The 21,211-nt window shown below is 38.7% G+C and overlaps 1 protein-coding gene across 1 annotated transcript in view; it reads left to right on the top strand.

The window, feature by feature from the left end:
- The first annotated feature begins 3,013 nt into the window (after positions 1–3,013).
- Positions 3,014–21,211, top strand: part of ART3 (ADP-ribosyltransferase 3) — a 153,651-nt gene continuing 135,453 nt past the window's right edge. The window contains exon 1 of the mRNA XM_019805412.2: positions 3,014–3,152. The gene's annotated coding sequence lies outside the window, so the exon portion shown is untranslated. The remainder of the gene's footprint in view (positions 3,153–21,211) is intronic.

Here is a 21,211-nt window from a genome sequence, read left to right as displayed (position 1 = left end):
GTCCTGGGATCGAGCCCCACATCGGGCTCCTCCGCTATGAGCCTGCTTCTTCCTCTCCCACTCCCCCTGCTTAAAAAAAAAAAAAAAAAAAGGATGTCACTATCAAAAAACCCAGAAAACCACAAGTGTTGGAAAGGATGTAGAGAAGTTGGAACTCTTGTACACTGTTGGTGGGAATGTAAAATGGTGCAGCCATTCATTACGGAAAACAATATGGAGGTTCCTTAAAAAATTAAAAACAGAATTACCATTTGATCTAGTAATTGCACTTCTGGGAATATGTCCAAAGGAATCCATAGCAGGATCTTGAAGAGATATTTGCACATGTTCACATGTGCACACGTGTTCATTTGGCATTATTCATAATAGTTTATAGGCACAGCAACCCAAATGTCCATTGACATTTGAATGGATAAATAAAATGTAGTATATACATGCAGTAGAGGTTCTCTCTCTCTTTTTAAACATTTTTAAAAGATTGTATTTATTTATTTGAGAGTGAGAGTGAGAGAGAGTGAGAAAGACAACATGAGCACAGAGGGAGAGGGAGAAGCAGACTCCCTGCTGAGCAGAGACCCTGACACAGGGCTTGATCCTAGGACCCTGAGATCATGACCTGAACGGAAGGCAAATGCTTAACTGATTGAGCCATCCACGTGTCCCAGATTATGTTCCCTTAAAAAAGGAAATCTTGTTACATGCTACATCGAATGGATGAAACTTAAGGATATTATGCTAAGTGAAATAAGCCAGTCACAAAAGGACTAATACTCATATGAAATATCTAAAGTCAAATCTTAGAAACTGAAAGTGGGAAGGTGGTTGCAAAGGGCTGGAGGAAAGAGTGAGGTGAAATTAACCTTTAGTGGGTGTAGAGTTTCAGCGTTACAGGATCTAAAAGTTCTTGAGGTCTGTTGGACAATAGTGTAAATATACTAAACACTACTGAACTGTACCCTTCAAAATGGTTAAGATGGTAATTTTAATGTTAAGTGTTTTTTTTAACCACAATAATAAAACAAAAAAGGAGTAAGGGATCTGTTACATGTAATGGAGACCTAAATTAAAAGTGACTAAACAGAAGTGTATGTCTCCCTGACAGAGGCAGGTGGACTAGGGCTTACACGGTGGTTCTGCTTCATGGAAATCTCCTTCTATCATTGGCTTTATTGCCACCTCTAGGTTGGTGTCTCCATGCACATGGCTGAAGGGGTCTTGCCACCATGTCCACTTTCCAAGAACAGGATGGCGGGAAGGCAGAAAAAGAGCATGTTGCTCATTTTTAGACCTCTCCTGGAAGTTGCACTCATCACTTTCCATCACCTTCTGTGGGCCAGAACTTATTCGCATGGCCACACTTAGCTGCATGGGAAGTTAGGAAATGTGATGTTTATTCTGGTTGATCCACTAAAATTTGGAGGTTCCATTACTGTGAAACATTTTTTTTTAAGTTTTAATTTAAATTCCAATGAACATACAGTGTAATATTAGCTTCTGGTGTACAGTATAGTGATTCAACTATTCCATACATCACCTGGTGCTCATCGTAAGTGCCCTCCTTAATCCCCATCACCTATTCAACCCGTTCCTCACCCACATTCCTCTGGTAACCATTAGTTTGTTCTTTCTAGTTGAGTCTGTTTCTTGGTTTGCCTCTCTCTCTTTTTTCTCCCTTTGCTCATTTGTTTTGTTGTTTAAATTCCACATATGAGTGAAATCATATGGTATTCATCTTTCTCTGACTAACTTATTTAGCTTAGCATCATATTCTCTAGCTCCATCCATGTTGATACAAATGGCAAGATTTCATTCTTTCTTATGGCCGAATAATATTCCATAGTATACATGTACCTTATTTTCTTTATTCATCAATTGATGGACACTTGAGCTCAGGACAACATCTTTTAACTTTTTTGGGGGGGGTACTGACTCTCCTGACTTTAAATTAAAATTAAATTAACTTAAATCTAAATTAAATTTCTCCCTAAAGAGAACGATTAAATATTAATAAATAAGATTTTGTAAGATTAAACTTCAGTGGGCCACTAATCAGTGTATTATCTAAGATTTTTTAGTCTCCCCAAGAACCAATTTTTGTCCCCTTGAGGGCAATCTCCTTCCCCACCCCATTGAGAACTGGTGCTATAGGATAATGGGGAACATATACCAGCATTTTCTGTAACATGGTGCACATTTTTGGACCGATGCAGAATACTCTTCAAAAAAACCTGTGGTGGCCTTTGATACAGCTTATTCGCTTAGTTATGCTTAATTTCGGTAATGACTGCGGCCACGCATAGGGCGGCCATTTAGGTCTCAGGTTTGCTATTTAATGACTGTTCAAAATACTTTCGCATGCCTCAGTTCCCTCTGCTGATAAAACTATTACTGACCCCACAAGTTGTTAAAATTAAAGGCAACAATTGATTGTCAACTGCAAAGTACCACAAATCTAGAGGTCATTTTTTCTAGCAAAGAAAGGGAGATGGAAATTTCTTAGGACAAATACTAAGTAAGGCCTGCCCTTGCCCACCTTTCCAGACTCTTCCTGCATAACTCTGGGGCAACACCCTTTCTTCCCTCTGTTCCTCAAAGGGACACATGACTCCTTCCCATCGCGCTGTTTTTGCTTTTGCGGCTTCCCTGCCTGCAATGCTGTGCCTGCTCTGCCTTCTTACCCAGCTAGAAATTTTACCCACCTTAGATATCCAGGTTGGCATTTCCCCTAGGAAGACTTCCCTGGCGCCCAGACTTGGTCAGGATCCCATATATGCTCTCACAGCACCAAGCGCTGACATCGAAGGCAACGTTACTTCTGCCTGCAATCCTGGGGTCCAATCTCCTTCATCACCAGAACAGGGAAGGCTCTCGAGGATCCACGCAAGCGCACAGGACTGAGGGAAAGCGTGAGTGAACAAAGGCTCCGGGACTGCCTCGACATCGCGCATGCTTAGCGCTACCCGGTTCCGCTGGGGGGCGGACCAGCTAACCTCCCTGGGGGCTGAGATGCGCGCACTGCGCATGCCCAGCCCGCCCGCTTCCAGAACTTTCAGTGGGAAGGCTACAGGCATAGCTCACGCCGCCGCCGGTGCTACTGCTGGGTTCTCCTGCTGCTCGTGCTGATTCGGCCAGAGGAGCATATTGAGAGAAAGGTAGGGGCTGTGCTCGTCGGGATCTTTCCTCTCTGCCTGCTGTCCGGCCCACAGCCGTTGCTTCCCGGACGCTGCGTTTCTTTGGGGGGGGGGGTAACGAAGACGGGAGGGGGCCTGTTTCGCAGTTTCCACACGAGGCTTGGGTTGGCGCCGGAAGTGCTTGGTTACCGGACCTGGGGCTGCCAGACGAGGCTTCGGAGGGTCCTTCGACCGCTGTTTGTGGTGACTGGGAAAAGGTGTTTTGGACAAGAGGAGAGAGGTGCTGGGGTCAGTTAGGGGCCACGGAAGGCCCACCGTGTTTATTACACGGAAGGGGCTAAATTACTCTGCTAACAAGCTGAATGGGAGGGCGCGTGTGGAGGCCCCGCCGAGTGGCCGGGACTATTCCATACGAAGCATGGGCGGGCTGGTGTGACCTATAGAAACGGACGAAGGCACAGGCTGCTACGTGCAGCCGAGGCCATGCAGTCGCTTGTTTAGCGGCAGCCTTTTGGAAGTTGTTCTGAAAGCTCTGAGAAAAAAACACTTTTCTGTCTGGGCAGGACAGAGAAAATCCCATCGAATTGGCATTTATGGCTAGATAGGGCTTTTAGGAGAAATAGAAACTCAGCGAGAGGATGTTGCAGGCATTTCTCACAGTCCTGGGAAAGGAGCCAAGGATTATCAGCGCCCTGGAATCAACGATAGTCTCGCTTGCCCTTTGGACGTAGTTTAAACCTGTTCCGCCTCCAACAGTTCCGATTCCCCAAGGAACCAAATGCTGATGTAAGCCTCAAGAGCCTCGCGGAGGCAGGATTATGTTTTCATGTGTGCTCCCGGACTTCCCCCTTTCATCCTTTTTGGTTATGGAATTAGTGTGGCCTGTTTAATTATGTACAGTTTTACAGACTCTGTCCCAGTGAAAATAAGCCTTACTTGAAAGTGAAAGGAGAAGTTTCTTTCAAAATGAAATCCCCAGGCCTGTTTGAATTTCTTGCAGGGTGGACTTCCCCTTTTCTCAGCAGCTATTGCTAATAGTAAAGGATGCTGACTTGAAAAGGGTTTATTTCTTGAAAGTCTCAGAAGCCCCTACTTAGCCTTCTGATTTTTACTTTTTCCTCTTTTTTTCCCCTCATGAAGGGAGTCCTTTCTTCCTTCCAAAATATGGTAAGTTGTCTGCAGGCAAATCATAGTTGTGGGGGGTTTCAAGTCCTGTCCACATCTCAGATAACAAAGAGAAAGGAACAAATTCTTCCTTTACTGATCTTATATTTGGCCTCCTGGCTTATATTTTTCATCTAAAGCTGAAGGACTAGGTTAAATCTGTTAATAAACTATCCTGAGAGAGACTGTTAGGACATCATTTAAAGGACAGCTGTGGCTGAATGCTGGTAGTAACACAGTTTTGCTCTGTGATAGTCTGATGACATGTTACCATAGTTATTAAGAAACTGCTGCCTAATTTGAAGAAAAATTAACCCGAAGAGAAAGAAAATATTTTTGTTTAAAAACCCATATTTATTTAAAGTGATTTACATTAAAATTCCTTATCTAGGTAACTTTACAAGAAAAAGTCCATGTTCTTGAGACCCTTAATTTACTGCTTATTATTCATTTATTTCATTTACCAAGCTTTTATTATGATTTTAGACTTGAAAGACAAATATGAACAAAAATCACTGCCGTCGAAGAGCTCACAGTTTAGTGGAGGGAAGTGGCATTTAAATTAGTGATTACTGTAGAGGAAGTGGTATAGTAAAGGATTGTACTCAGTTATTAGAGGTGCAGAAAAAGTCACAGCTCTGGTTGAATGAAGTCTGGAAGGGAGAGTTGGTTGGAATTTATTTCTAGAAGAAGGTGGATGGGGAGGCATTTTGTGCAGGAGGCATGAGAAAAAGGATGCCAAAATTTGGAAACTCTAAGAACTGTGGTAAGGGTGAAGGGTACAGTGATAAAATTGGAGTGGTGAGAAATGAGGCTAGGAATATGGCAGCAACCAGAGGATGAAGGGCCTTGTAAATCCCTATACGATGAGCAAACCTGCAAGAATTTTGACCAAGAGAGTAAGGTGAGGAGATTGACAAACACATATGTACACCTATATCCACATCTGACCCTTGTCACTAAACAATATCTTTAAATGATCTTATTTTACATAAAGATTTCACTATATTTATGTAGTTTATATATTTTAAACATGGTTATTTATATCTGTAGTCTATTCTTTGAGCACTGGAGTTGTTTCTATTGGAGTTGTTTCATTAATTCAAAAAAATCTCTTATTTTTTCAAAGATTTTACTTTCTTGGCATGTTTTCCTTTTTTGGAAGTATAGAGACAATGGTTAAAAACATTTTTATATCTTCTATAACATTTTGACTGATTACTTGCCAGAGAGATTAGATTGATTTTGTAATGCCCCATTTCTATGTAGATGTACCAGTTTCCCAGTTCCTTTGTCGTTTTTATTTACTTTGTTTATGTAATATGTGAAACTTGGCACCTGAGATCAGTGTTTTATTTCAGTTTTATTGAACTTCTAGTTTGTCTTGGTGTAATACCTGCATCTTCTGTCTTTTCAAGATCACTTGTCAAGTGGAGTCAGGGTAATTGACTTTATAGATGTATGTCCGTTCTTTACATATTTTGAATAGAAAGCTTTAATCCATTTTCAGTTAAAGCATCTGCTTTTTTTTGTTTCATTGCTTTCATTTCTTACATAATCTTTACTGAAGTATACTGCATATTCTAAACTGAATTGTGTCCTCTCAAAATGGATATGTTGAAGTTCTAACCACCAGTTCTAACCACCTCAGAATGTGACTGTATTTGGGGACAGGGTTTTTAAAGAGGTAACTGAGTTAAAATGAGGTCATTAGGGTGGACCCTAATCCATTATGACTGAAGTCCTTATGAGAATGGTTAGGACACAGACATGTACAGAGAAGACCATGTGAAGACACAGGGAGAAGAGGGCCATCAACAAGCCAAGGAGAGAGTTCTCACAAAGAAACCAACTCTGTTGACTCCTTGATCTTGGAGTTCTAGTCTCCAGAATTGTGAGAAAATAAATTTGTTGCTTAAGTCACTCAGTTGGGGTATTTTGTGTGACAGTCTTAGTAACTAATACAACCTATACAGAGGGGGAAAATATGTATATGTATAGAAACCTGCACCAGCATCATGACTCTATTTTCACTGTCAGTGGCATGATGGTATCATTCCCTTCTTCCCCAAAGATCTATCACAAATGAGTTTGCCTATTTTTGAACTATATAAATGGCATTATGTATGTCCTATATAGTGTCTCGTCCTTATGAGTAAATGTTTTTCAGATTCATCCATGTCATGATGGAGAAGTTTCATTTTAATTGCTCTGTTGAATTCTGTTGTATGGCTTACCACAAAGTAAATATTCAGCTAATGGATATTTTGAGTTTTTCCCCTTTTTGCCTAAACTGAAAGTTGCTGTTAATTGTTCTTGTGCATATCTTTTGGTGCACATATATACGTGTTTCTGTTGAGTGTATTATTAGGAGTGGAATTGCTGGTTCATAGTGTGTGTATATATTCAGCTTAATTCATACTATTTATGCTTCCATCAGCAGTGAACGAGAGTTTCATCGACCCTACGTTCCCATCTATACTTAATACCATTAGGCTTGTTGCCTTTTTTTATCTTAATTTTTTGTCCTGTGATGTTTAGAAGTTTTTCATTTTTACATAATTCTGTTTCTGTGATGTATAGATTTTTCCTTGTTTTTCCTTTCTTTCCTTTCCCTTTTGCTTTTCTTTCTTTTCCTTTCCTTTCTTTTCCTTTTCCCCTTTCCTTTCCTCTCCTCTCCTCTCTTCTTTTCTTTTCTTCCTTTTTTTTTTTTAAAAGATTTTATTTATTTATTTGACAGAGATAGAGACAGCCAGCGAGAGAGGGAACACGCAGGGGGAGTGGAAGAGGAAGAAGCAGGCTCATAGCAGAGGAGCCTGATGTGGGGCTCGATCCCATAACGCCAGGATCATCGCCCTGAGCCGAAGGCAGACGCTTAACCGTTGTGCCACCCAGGCGCCCCTCTTCTTTTCTTTTCTTTTTTCTTTTTTCTTTTCTATAGGCTCCACACCCAACAAGGGACTTGCACTCACAACCCTAAGATCAAGAACTGCATGTTCTGCTTAGTGAGCCAGCTAGGTGCTCCTGTAGTTTATAGGTATTCTATAGTTGATTATTTCAAACTATAAATTATTGTCTGGTATTGTATAAAAGAGTAGATTTAAGTTTTTTTTTTAATTTTCAAGTTTTTATCTAAATTCCAGTTAACATATAGTATAATAGTTTCAGGAGTAGAATCATCACTTACATATAATACCAAGTGCTCATCATGTGTCCTACTTAATACCCATCACTCATTTAACCCATCCCCCTGCCCGCCTCCCTTCCAGCAACCCCCAGTTTGTTCTGTATAGTTCAGAGTCTGTTCTGTGGTTTGCCTTTCTTTTCCCCCATGTTCATCTGTGTGTTTCTTAAATTCCACATGTGAGTGAAATCATATGGTGTTTGTCTTTCTCTGACTTATTTGCTTAGCATCATACACTACAACTCCATCTGCGTTGTTGCAAATGGCAAGATGTCTTTTTTTATTCTTTAACAAGAATTCTTTTTTAATGGCTGAATAATATTCCATTATTTATATATGTATGTATGTATACTGTAATTACTTTATCCATTCATCAGTCAATGAACATTTCCATAATTTGGCTCTTTCCATAATTTGGCTATTGTCAACAAAACTAAAAGGCAGCCTTCGGAACAGGAGAAGATATTTGCAGATGACGTATCTGATAAAAGGTTATTATCCAAAATCTATAAATAGCTTATTGAACTCAACACTCCCAAAGCAAATAATCATTAAAAATGGTCAGAAGACATAAATAGATATTTTTCCAAAGAAGACCTGCAGATGGCTAGCAGACACATGAAAAGATGGTAAACGTCACTCATCATCAAGGAAATACAAGTCAAAACTACAATGAGATATCACCCCACATCTGGCAGAATGGCTAAAATTAACAACACAGGAAACAACAGATGATGAGAATGCAGAGAAAGGGGTACCCTCTTATACTGTTGATGGGAATGTAAACTGGTGCAGGCGCTGTGGAAAACAGTATGGAGGTTCTTCTAAAGGCAAAAAATAGAATTATCCTCTGGTCCAGCAATTGCACTACTGGGTATTTACCAAAGGATACAAATATGTGGATTCGAAGGGATACATGCACCCCAGTGTTTGTTGCAGCATTATCAACAATAGCTAAACTATAGGTTTAAGTTTCTTGACCTCCAAATTAATATCTAACTCTCCTACTAAAGTTTGTTAAATAGTGATTTTTCTCCAGTTGCCATCAGATAGTGCCTGGGTCTGGAGTCCTCTGAAGGCTTGGCTGTGCTGGGTGACTAAAATAGTCACAGGCCCCCTCCATGTGGCCTCTTTCCCCAGCAGTATAGCCCAGGTATTAGTTGGCCCATAAAGACTTCTCCATGTGGGCTCTCTAACCAGCAGTATAGCCTAGGTAGTGGCAGTTCCTCCACCTCTTCCACATTTACCTTCCATCCTTCCTTCTCCTTTTCCTTTTTCTCTTCCTTCTCTCTCTTCTTCACTATGTACTCTTACCATTTTTCTGTATTTTTTCATACTGCTTCAGTTTACTGTCTAGTGTCCTTTCATTTTAGCCTAAAGGACTCTGTTTAACATTTCTTGTAGGGCAAGTCTAATGGTATTGCACTCCTTTAGCTTCTGTTTATCTGGAAATGTCTTCATTTCTTCTTCATTCCTAAAAGTTAGTTTTGTCAGATACAGAATTATTGGTTGACAGAGTTTTTTTTTCCTTTCAGCATCTTAAATATGTAATCTTATTCTTTCTGGCCTCCGTCATTTCTGATGAGAAATTGGTTATTAATCTTATTGAAGATCCCTTGTATGTGAGGAGTTCCTCCTTTCTTGAATCCTCTTCAGGATTCTCTTTGTCTCTGAGTTTTGGCCATTTAATTATTGTGTGGGTTTCTTTGGGTTTATCCTTCTTGGAGTTCATGGAGTTTCTTGGATGTGTGGATTCATGTAGTCCATTATATTTGGGGTGTTTTCTGTCATTATTTATGCAGCCATTCTCTCAGCTTCTTTTTATTTCTTCTCTTTCTGGGCCTTGCATTATGAGTATATTGGTTCATTTGATGGTATTCTAAGTCCCTTAGGGCTCTGTTCACTTTTCATTTTTTTTCTTTCTGCTTCTCAGACTCAGTGATTTCAGTTGTCCTATTTTCAAATTGTTGATTCTTTCTTTGGCTGGCTCACAACTGCTGGTGAATTCCTCTAGTGATTTTTTATTTCAGTTTTTTACTTACCAGCTCCAGATTTTCTATATGGTTCTTTTTTATAATTTGTGTCTCTTTATTGATGTTCTCATTTTGTTCACACATCATTTTCCCAGTTTCCTTCTATTCTTTGTGCATGGTTTCTTTTAGCTTTTTGAGCATATTTAATGTAGTTGATTTAATGTCTTTGTCTAGTAAGTCCAGTGAATGGGCTTCCTCAGGAATGATTTTCTGTCAGTTCTTTCCCTTTGATTGGGCCATGTTTTCCTGTTTCATTGTATGCTTTGTGAGTTTTTCTTGCTGAAAACTGGACGTTGAATATTGTGGTAACTCTAGAAATCTGATTCTCTCAGTCTTCAGGGATTGTTGATTTTGCCTGTTGACTGCTGGCACCAACCATTGGTGACGTTCCCAAATATTTTTGCAAAGTAGGTATTCCTTGTGTGTAGTTAATGAAGTTTTCATTTCGTTGTCTCTGTGGTCAGCCAATGACTTGACATATCTCTATAAATATAGGTCAAGAGAAGTGGAATTACACACAAAGCCTGCTTATGTGTATTAGGGTAAAATTTATTTGAAGTAAAGTTCAGATAGTTATCTTTGAGACCTGAATCAAAGTTGAATTCCAAAAGTTACTTTTGTATATCTTCTCTTAATATAAGGGCATTACATCTCAGGCTTTGCAATACATACTTAGTTCTTACCTGAAGTAAGTAAAGATTTTGTTCCTTTTTCTACATATCCATGTTCACAAGCTACTAACCATCCCCTTCTAATCTCACCACTCAGTGGTACTTAAAGTTAGGATTAAATGGTGTTATTTGAAAATATGCTTATTTTCTACCTTTTAGAGTCCAGGAGATCTGCAAGTCATGAAATAGAGGAAATAGCAATGCAACAAAAATTAGCTCCTGGGAACTAAAAGCCCCTTTTGTATTGTATTCTGGTACCACAAAAATTAAACTTAATTTTTTTTTAAGATTTTATTTATTTATTCGACAGAGATAGAGACAACCAGCGAGAGAGGGAACACAAGCAGGGGGAGTGGGAGAGGAAGAAGCAGGCTCATAGCGGAAGAGCCTGATGTGGGGCTCGATCCCATAACGCCGGGATCTCGCCCTGAGCCGAAGGCAGACACTTAACCGCTATGCCACCCAGGCGCCCCTAAACTTGATTTTGAAATAAAACATATTATCTCACACCTGTGTCCTGTATTTACATGGTCACCTCACTTGATTTGACCCCCCCACAAGCTTGGTGCTCAGAAAGATAATAAGGGTGCCTGGGTGGCTCAGCTGGTTAAGTGTCTGCCTTCGGCTCAGGTCATGATCCCAGGGTCCTGGGATGGAGCCCCTCCCTGCTCAGCAGGAGTCGTCTTCTCCCTCTTCCTCTCCTCTCCCCATGCATGCACACACATGTGCATTCTCGCTCTCAGTCTTGCTCTTTTTCAAATAAGTAAAATCTTAAAGAGAGAAAGCAGATAATAACCTTAGTGATGAAGAAAGTGAAACCCAAAAATTCAGTCACTTTTTTTTTTTCGGGGACATATACCTAGTAAAAGCAGAGTTGACAATCAACCATAGTTCTTTCTTAAACCGTTTTCTCAGCTCCTCAGGCTTCCCAGATCAGTAAATGGGTATCCTCTTAATTTCACTCCAGCCATTCCTGACCTGCAGTTATTTTGGCTCTTCTGGCACTCATCCCCAAAATCTTTCTGGTTACAGACTTTGTGGCCACAGGGTTTCTTCTCATTGGAGCTGGTGAGAAATTTTTTTCAAGTGCTTTTATGAAAGAATGCCTAGGGTTGTGAGTAGCTATGGTTCCAGTTTTCCCAAGGAAATTAAGTCAACTTCCTTGAGGCAGAAAGACTGCAGAGTTAAAAGGAGAGGAGAAAAAGGTAAAGACCTGAGGATGTTTGAACTTTGCAATCCTGCCATCCCTGACACAGGCTCTCCACCTGCCCCCCCAACCCCACTTTTAGCAGTTTAGTTACATGCATGATAAATTCCCTATTTTTGCTTAAACTGGTTTAAGTAGGGTTTCTGAATCTTGCAACTGAAAGAACCCTAATAAAACCATGTTCTTCATAATTTTTTTCCCTGTACAATTAAAAAAAAAGGCGGAGGAGGTGGGTAGGACACTTTCTCTTGTACTTTTTCCTTTTTAGGTGTTAAGCATCCTAAATTTTACATGTGTGTATGTATAGAATGTTAGGGTGAATGGGGGAGAGATGTGGAAGGATCTCAACATTTGTTACAATAAAAGAAGGAGAGGTGTATTTTTTCTTTATAAATCTTTTCATTGTTTCACATGTTATTTTTGTTCTTAAAATTTTAATAAAGAAGGGCCACCTGGGTGGCTCAGTCCATTAAGTGTCTAACTCTTGGTTTTGGGTCAGGTGGTAATCTCAGGGTCATGGGATTGAGCCCCGCATCGGGTTCTGTGCTCAGCGCAGTCTGCTGGAGATTCTCTCTTTCCCTTTTCCTGTGCCCCTCTCACCTCCTTGAGCACACATGTGTGTGTGTGCTCTCTCTAAATAAATGCATGCAATCTTTAAAATTTTTTTTAATAAAGAAAATAAGGCATTCAAAAAAAATTACTTTTGAGTTCAGATGTGCCTTTGTAGCAAACAAATGCTAATCTATAGCATTAATAACTAAAGGTTATTCTAAACCCTTTTCATTTTATTTTCTGAGGATTATATAAACCTTATTTTTTTGTAGTTCTTAGTTACAAAAATAATAGTTGTTACCGTTTTGTTTTTCAAATTACAGAATTGAATGCGCATATTCAAACTACATTTGCTACTCACTGCAAGATTCAGTGTACTTCTCCTGGTAGGAATTGTGGTAGTGCTCCCAGTTGAAAATTGCGCTCTAACATTTTCATCTCATGTTATGATGTCTGCCATTGTGGATATGTTCTATTTTACATTTTTCTTTGGTTTTGTGGTATTTGTTAATTAGGCTTTAGGCTTCATGGTTTCTTGCATGTCATTTGTTGAAAATCATTTGTTTGCACTTTGTAAGTGTTTATTTTGAGTGATTTAGCTAGAGGTAGACATGATACTGATACTCATATTTCTGTTAACTAAAAATGTATAATTCCAATTTAGTTTTTGTTTACTTATTCCAAAATTTATGTATATTATACTTTTAATATCTGAGGTCTGTGACTTGAGATTTTAATGTTTCTAGTATTTTTTTCTCAGTCCTTTTTTCTCTTCATGCTAAATAATTATTTTAGTGTCACAGGTATGTTGAACTATTTATAGAAGTCTGTGTACAGGGATGGTGTATGCTACAATTCTGATTCTGTGATTCTTGCTCCCTGGCTAAGCTGAAGTTCTGCATGCTCCTCAGTAAGAGTTTTACTTAGAGAAAAATTACTTTGAGCACACAACTACACATTCTGCTTCCTTTGTCAGATCTTCTCTGAATATACTACACTTGTAGGTCATCTATCCCTTTCCTAAATAATTTTACACTTACTTCAGCATTTATAATGTTGACTGTCTTACCCTGTTCCCATTAGTGTTCCTTCTGGGTAATGATTGAGCATTGACAAGAATAGATAAGATCAACATGTATCCATATAAATTTCACTTATTTGTACTGATCCATCATCAGGAGCTATAATTGCTCTGCAAGACCTAAATTCACGAGCAATATGTTTAGTATAATTTCTTATAAGTTTTAATTGAAGATTTTCTTAAGGATTGTTGAAGTAAATAAACAAAGAGGTTGTTACATTGATGTTGTTCGGAAGCCTATGCAGGCAAACCAAAATCTGGACTCTGAGAAACAAACTGAGGGCCTCAGAGGGGAGGGAGGTGGGGGAATGGGATAGGCTGGTGATGGGTAGTAAGGAGGGCACATATTGCATGGTGCAGTGGGTGTTATATGCAACTAATGAATCATCGAACTTTACATCAAAAACCAGGGATGTACTGTATGGTGACTAACATAATATAATAAAAAAACATTAAAAAAAAAAAGAAAAAAAAAGAACAACCAATCACAGACAGACAACTAGGCTTTCCCAAATAGGGCAATTGCAAAAGCTATAGCCAATCAGATAATTTCCTTGATTTGCCTCCTATGTCTTCTCTATAAAAACCTTTCCCTGAGCTCCTGTCTGTGGATGTTCCTAACCATTTTGGTTTGGCACTGCCCAGTTTGAACTGATGTATACTCAGATAAAATTTTAACAATTTCGATGTGCCTCAGTTTCAGTTTGCCTTTTAACAGGATTATTCTTGTCAATTGCCCGGAAGCCTTCCAAGCTCCTCCCTAGATCTACCTAGGTGGAGCTAGGTAGATCACATATTATTCCGTTTCTACTTATGGTTGACTTCATTGCTGTGTGGAATTTTCTTTTTTCTTTAAAAAAAAAATATTAGTCATTTGAGAGGGGGAGAGAGGGGACAAGCAGGCGGAGGGGCAGAGGAAGAGGGAGAGGGGAAGCAGACTCCCTGCTGATTGGGGAGCCCATTGCAGGACTCAATCCCAGGACACCGAGACCACGACCTGAGCTGAAGTCAGAGGCTTAACGGACTGAGCCACCCAGGTGTCCCTGGAATTTTCTTATGATATCATTGACAAGATGAGAGGTTCTATTACCTATGCAGTGTAGAGTGGCACACTCATCGTTTAGTCTCAATTTTACCCCTTATTCCGTTTAGGCAAGTTATGACTTTGATTTCCGTTCTTTTCACTGTCATGATTGCAAGCATATAAGCATTGTTTAATTTTATCTTTAAAACTTTACCTTGTTTTGTATCCCTACAGGGTTTTGGTGATATTTACATGTTCGTCTGATTTAACACATATTTCTACTAACTATATTCAACACATCTATTACTTCCAACATATTAGAAGTCTTTTTTGATCAGTTTTATTTACAAATACCACTTACCTGAGTGTTAGTATTTTTCATCTTTTGTTGGTGGTGACATTTGTTTTATATGTGCGTTTTGCTTCCCCAGCTAGATTATTATTTTGAGGTCAGGCACCATGTTTTGATTGTCTTGCGCCATTAGATCTTGAAGTAAGTGGATGTGCAGTAATTAAGTTGAACTTGATTGCAGTTGAGAATATTCTAGGCATATTTCCCTTTCACCTCATATGATGATTTAAAGGAGGTCTTTAATTTCTAACCACAGAGAAGTTTTTGCCTCAGTGGTCCTAGAGGTAAAAAAGAGGGGATGTTATTTTGATTAATAAAATAGACCAGACGGTCTTGGTAATTTTAGGAATACTTTGGAGATAACCATTAATGGACCCAGATCTTTTAGGTCAGTTTAGGTTTCTTAAATCCCCACACTGACCAAGTATTTTCAGTATAATTTGCAGGCAGAATTTCCCAGATATGAAGTAATATATTGGTATCCCTATGGCTGAGATGAATGGCTCTGCAAACTGATACGGTCAAGGTTTTAGAACTCTTGAGAATGTGGTAAAAACTATTAATACATGTATATTTACTCATTTCGCTTATAATTTTAGGGAAGTTGTTGATCCCTAAAAATGACACATCCCAAGATGATCTGCTCTGGGAATAATAGCGTTGCAGATTCTATAATTCTTCTTAAATTCAGATTGTTGTTAAGCTTTTTTCAACTCCCCTTTTCTTTTCTACCCCTTTCCCATTCTAAAGTTAACTAAGGGAGTTTCCTGCATCTGAATCTAGGAAATGAGATAGCGTGCTATTCTGGCTTTAATTAGATTTGAGTGTCCTGGGAAAATATTGCATAATATGTAAACAACATGCCGTTCTCTATGTCAAGTGAAAATAACACAAGTTTCTTTTTTTTTTTTGAAAGAATTATCTTTCAGGATGAAACTTGGGGTGGGAGAGACTTTCCCCTCTTCTGAACAGCTGTTGCTGCTATTAAAACATTAAACTTAGTTTTGAAACATTTTTTTTTTTTGAAAGTCACGTAGGCCCCTGCTTAAAATCTTAATTCTGTTCCCACTGGGCTTTCATAGTCCAGTAAACAGTTTGCCAGTGCACATGTTGGATATTGTAATGAGAGAAGGTCATCATTCCTTCTGTGCTTGTATGGTGATTCAACAAAACTAGTAAGCTTCCCTTTATTTCCAAGTTTACTTTCTCCCAAGATTCAAGAAGTATCTAAAGTCTTTGGAAAGTTGTCCTGTCCTTGGAGCAAGTACCAGTTTCCAAAGGATTCTAGCTATGGCAAATGCCAGTCACTTATTTATTCATTCAGTGAGTATTGAGCATTACTGTGTGTCTGGTATTCTTGTAGGTACCAACAATAAGTGGCAAATAAGATGGGTATAGGTTCTGCTCTTATAGACCTTTATGGAGATAGAAAATAAAGATATGAAAAAATACATAATATGTTTACAGATGGTGATAGATCAAGAGTGATAGAAGTAGAACTATTTCAATAGATTGGTGAGGAAAGCTTTCTCTGAGAAGGTGATATTTGAGTAGAGACCTGGATAAAGTGAAGGAATAAGCTGTGGGAATGTGTTTGCTGTGCTTAAGAAGCAATAGGAGGCTGTAGAGCTGGAATGGAAACAGGGAAGGGAGAATGGTAGGAATGAGGTGGGAGAGTTTTATAGACTATATGCTTTTGGAAGGTCGAGACCAGGGGATCCATAATCTCGTTTATGTTTTGAAAGTATTAACCTGGCTGTTGTGTAGAGAATAAATGATAGCAGGCAAGTGGGTAAGCAGGGAGACTAATAATAACATATTATTTGGTGACCTGAAATGTATCCAGTAATGGTTTAATGATTTTTTAATATAAGCAATTAAAATTTAGTCTAGCATTGGACAAAGAAGTTCTAATATATATCTATATCTAGGACTCTTTTCAGTTCAGATCTTACTGAGAGATGAATAATTTCATGGTCACTAAGAACATAAATCCTAGTCCTTTAAGATTAACACTTAGTGTCTTTGACAGTTGGTTTTCATTTGCTTAAATTTTTTTCTTATTAGAAAGTTGAAGATGTTCTTTTTAGAAAATATGGAAAATAAAGTAAAAAGAAATGAAACTTATCTATAATTCTATTATCTAGATATAGTATTTTAACTAACTCTTGACAGTTATTTTGCTCACATTTCTGGAGGGTTTCTATTTCTGCTTATATAGCTGAGAAAATGGAGGTGCAGGCAGACACTAATTACTTGTTCAGAATTACCAGAGAAATTATTGTTGTATTCTTATTGCTTTATTGAGGTTCTTAGCCAGCCCCTGAATGGAGTGAGAATGGTATCATTTATCAAGTTCTAGATATGAACAGTGAATTAACTAAGTATACTGTGACAAAGAAAATCAAGAAACACAATTACAGTAATTTCCCCCCTTATCCTTAAGGCCGGCGTTCCTACATCATGCTGCAAAATATAGATCATTGTGGACCATGTATTTCCTTAGAAAAAAGAGATTCTCCCCCTCAGATTTATAACATGACTATACAGGGGCACCTGGGTGGCTCATTCAGTTGGGTGACTAACTCTTGATTTTGGCCTAGATCGTGATCTCAGGGTCCTGGGATAGAGTCCCATGTGGGCTCTGTGCTTAGTGGGGAGGGGGGGTCTGCTTGGGGATTCTCTCTCTCCCTCGGCCACTCTCCCCACTTGTGTGCATGCTCCCTTGCTTTCCCTAAAACAAACAAATCTTAAAAAAAATAACATGACTATATTATAGTAGATGTGTCCACTTGTTCACTGCATACCTCAAAATTTTACGTGTATCAAATACGATGAACTTTTTACCTAGAAAAGGAATTCTTCATCTCTGATCTAATTTCTCTGTTCTTAGAATTTTTTTTTGATATCTACGTAGACTTCTTTTTCTGAGCTAGAGTTCTGCATGAGCCTTGTTTTTTTTGCCCTGTAATTAAAAAAAAACTCACTTAAAAAATTACCTGGTTGTGGCAGAGACAAGTATACTTTCTCTTACAATTTCTGTCCCTTATCATGATTAGGTAAGGCAATACCTTGTTCTGGGGACAAGGTAATTTGGACTGCAGCATTTAAGAGCCAGTATGCCACTTCCACCCTCATCTTTCCTTTCATGGTATTCTTCAATTGAGATAGAGGGAGACTGTATTTCTGAGTAAACATGGAGGCATTGCCAGCCTACATGGAAATTTGTGTGAGCAAAAAATAAGCTTTCATTGTGTTAGGTCTTTAATATTTTGGGAGCTTTATTACTACAGCATAGTCTAGCAATCTTATGTGTTGTTTCTTGGGTATGTTTTATAACATGTAAATAGCTTATAAATATACAATGGTGATGGCACACTTAGTGAAAAAAAAGGCTTTCATAATCTAATTGTAACTTGTTTCTCCATCATTTTCCACAGTATTAATATCTCTAATTTTATATTATTCCAGGTTGAAAACACATATTGTCTCATGTCTTTGATCATGTTCTTTCCTCTGCTAGAATTCTCTTTTTTTCCTTTTACCTATTAGATACGGTGCATCTTTTAAATTCCAGATCGCCATCACTTTCCCAGGAAAGGCTTTCCTAATTTTCTGGTTTCTTGTACATTTGGAGATTTTTCAATCCACAGAGTTTTTTCAGTTCAAATTTATTTACCTTTATCTTTGTCACTGATAGTAACTTAGGAGCTCATGATATATTCATTTTTATAACTTGATATGTAGTGGGTGTCAATAGATATTTGTTAAATGAATGCCATGCTTTTTAACAGCATTTTACATCTCTGTTGGTTAACACCTTCGTGAAAATTAGTTAACTGTAGACAATAAGATAGGGGACTTTTTGTGTAGACTTACGGTGTCAGAAAGAATAAATGAGAGAGCAGGAAGGAGAAATTTTGCCACTTCACATTTTTGCTATGATCCAGTTAAGGATTCCATAGTAATGGTTATAAATGTACTATATTTCTTTATTAAATACCAGAATGTGGTAGCAGTCTTACGCATGCTTTCCTCTCTCTTTTTTTTCTTTTTTTGGTATTGCAGTAGATTTTTATTTTTTCCCAAGTTTTTCTAATGGATGTATAATTGATATATAATATTGTTAGTTTCAGGTGTGTAACATGATTTGATGTTTATGTATGTTGTGAAATGATTATCCATAGTCATTATCCATAGTTACACTTTTTTTTTTTGTGATGAGAATTTTTAATATCTATTCTTTTAGCAACTTTTGAATACTCAATACAGTATTTTTTTTAAAAAAGATTTTACTTAATTATTTGAGAGAGCAAGAGAATGAGCATGAGCTCAGCAGGGAGTCTGACATGGGGCTCCATCCTAGGACCCTGGGATCATGACCTGAGCCAAAGGTAGACGCTTAACCGACAGAACCACCCAGGCACCCTTGCTTTTCTGTTTCCAGGTTGTTTTGGCTATTTGAGGTCTTTTGTGGTTCATACATGTTTTAGGATTATTTGTTCTAGTTCTTTGAAAAATGCTGGTGGTAATTTGAAAGGGATTGCATTAAATGTGTAGATTGCTTTCAGTGGTATTGGCATTTCAACAATATTTGTTCTTCCAATCCATGAGCATGGAATGTCTTTCCATTTCTTTGTGTCATCTTGAATTTCTTTCATCATTGTTTTATATTTTTCAGAGTATAGGTCTTTCACCTCTTTGGTTTGGTTTATCCTTAGGCATCTTAATGGTTTTCGGTGCACTTGTAAATGAGATTGAATCCTTAATTTCCCTTTCTTTTGTTTCATTATTGGTGTATAGAAGTGGAACAGACTGGGGTGCCTAGGTGGCTCATTTGGTTAGGTGTCTGCCTTCAGCTCAGGCCATGATCTCACGGTCCTGAGATTGAGCCCGACATAGGGCTTCCTGCTCAGCCAGGGGCGTGCGGGGTCTATTTCTCCCTTCCCTCTGCCCTCCCCCCCTCGTGTGTGTGCATGTGCTCTCTCTCTCTCAAATAAATAAAATCTTTTTTAAAAATATTTTTTTATTATATTATGTTAGTCACCATAGAGTACATCCCTGGTTTTTGATGTAAAGTTCGATGATTCATTAGTTGCGTATGACACCCAGTGCACCATGCAATACATGCCCTCCCCACCACCCATCCTCAGCCTATCTCATTCCCCCACCCCCTCCCCTCTGAAGCTCAGTTTGTTTCTCAGAGTCCATAGTCTCGCATGCTTCATTCCCCCTTCTGATTACCCCCCTTTCTTTATCCCTTTCTTCTCCTACCAATCTTCCTAGTTCTTATGTTCCATAGATGAGAGAAACCATATGATAATTGTCTTTCTCTGCTTGACTTATTTCACTTAGCATTATCTCTTCCAGTGCCGTCCATGTTGCAGCAAATGTTGAGAAATCGTTCTTTTTGAGGGCTGAGTAATATTCCATTGTATATATGGACCACAGCTTCTTAATCCAGTCATCTGTTGAAGGGCATCTCGGCTCCTTCCACAATTTAGTTATTGTGGACAATGCTGCTATGAACATTGAGGTGTATATGGCCCTTCTCTTCCCTACGTCTGTATCTTTGGGGTAAATACCCAGTAGGGCAATGGCTGGATCATAGGGTAGCTCAATTTTTAACTTTTTAAGGGACCTCCACACTGTTTTCCAGAGTGGCTGTACCAACTTGCATTCCCACCAACAATGTAGGAGGGATCCCCTTTCTCCACATCCTCTCCAACAATTGTTGTTTCTTGCCTTGTCTATCTTTGCCATTCTAACTGGCGTAAGGTGGTATCTCAGTGTGGTTTTGATTTGAATTTCCCTGATGGCTAATGATTTTGAACATTTTTTCATGTGTCTGTTAGCCATTTGTATGTCTTCATTGGAAAAGTGTCTGTTCATATCTTCTGCCCATTTTATGATTTGTTTATTTGTTTCTCGTGTATTGAGTTTGAGAAGTTCTTTGTAGATCTTGGATACCAGTCCTTTATCTGTAGCATCATTTGCAAATGTGTTCTCCCATTCCGTGGGCTTCCCCTTAGTTTTTTTGACTGTTTCCTTGGCTGTGCAGAAGCTTTTTATCTTGATGAATTCCCACAAGTTCATTTTATCTTTTATTTCTCTTGCCTTTGGCGATGTGTCGTGAAAAAGGTTGCTCTGGCCGATGTCATAGAAGTTGTTGCCTATGTTCTCCTCTAGAATTTTGATGGATTCCTGTCTCACATTGAGGTCTTTCATCCATTTGGAGTTTATTTTTGTGTATGGTGTGAGAGAGTGGTCAAGTTTCATTCTTTTGCATGTAGGTGTCCAATTTCCCCAGCACCATTTATTCAAGAGACTGTCTTTTTTCCACTGGATGTTTTTTCCTGCTTTATCAAAGATTAGTTGCCCAAAGAGTCGAGGGTCCATTTCTGGGTTCTCTATTCTGTTCCATTGGTCGATGTGTCTGTTTTTGTGCCAGTACCATGCTGTCTTTGTGATCACAGCTTTGTAGTACAGCTCGAAATCCGGCATTGTGATGCCCCCAGCTTTGTTTTTCCTTTTCAACAGTTCCTTGGAGATTCGGGGCCTTTTCTGGTTCCATACAAATTTAAGGACTATTTGTTCCAGTTCTTTGAAAAATGTCCTCGGTATTTTGATCGGGATAGCATTGAAAGTGTAGATTGCTCTGGGTAGTATGGACATTTTAACTATGTTAATTCTTCCAATCCATGAGCATGGAATATTTTTCCATCTTTTTNTGAAATCTGTCATTGTGATGCCCCCAGCTTTGTTTTTCCTTTTCAACAATTCCTTGGCGATTTGGGGCCTTTTCTGGTTCC

Source organism: Ailuropoda melanoleuca, chromosome 11 (assembly GCF_002007445.2).
Source record: "Ailuropoda melanoleuca isolate Jingjing chromosome 11, ASM200744v2, whole genome shotgun sequence".
Lineage (NCBI taxonomy): Eukaryota > Metazoa > Chordata > Mammalia > Carnivora > Ursidae > Ailuropoda > Ailuropoda melanoleuca.
Note: the sequence above shows the minus strand (reverse complement) of the source record. Positions and strands in the feature narration are given on the sequence as shown.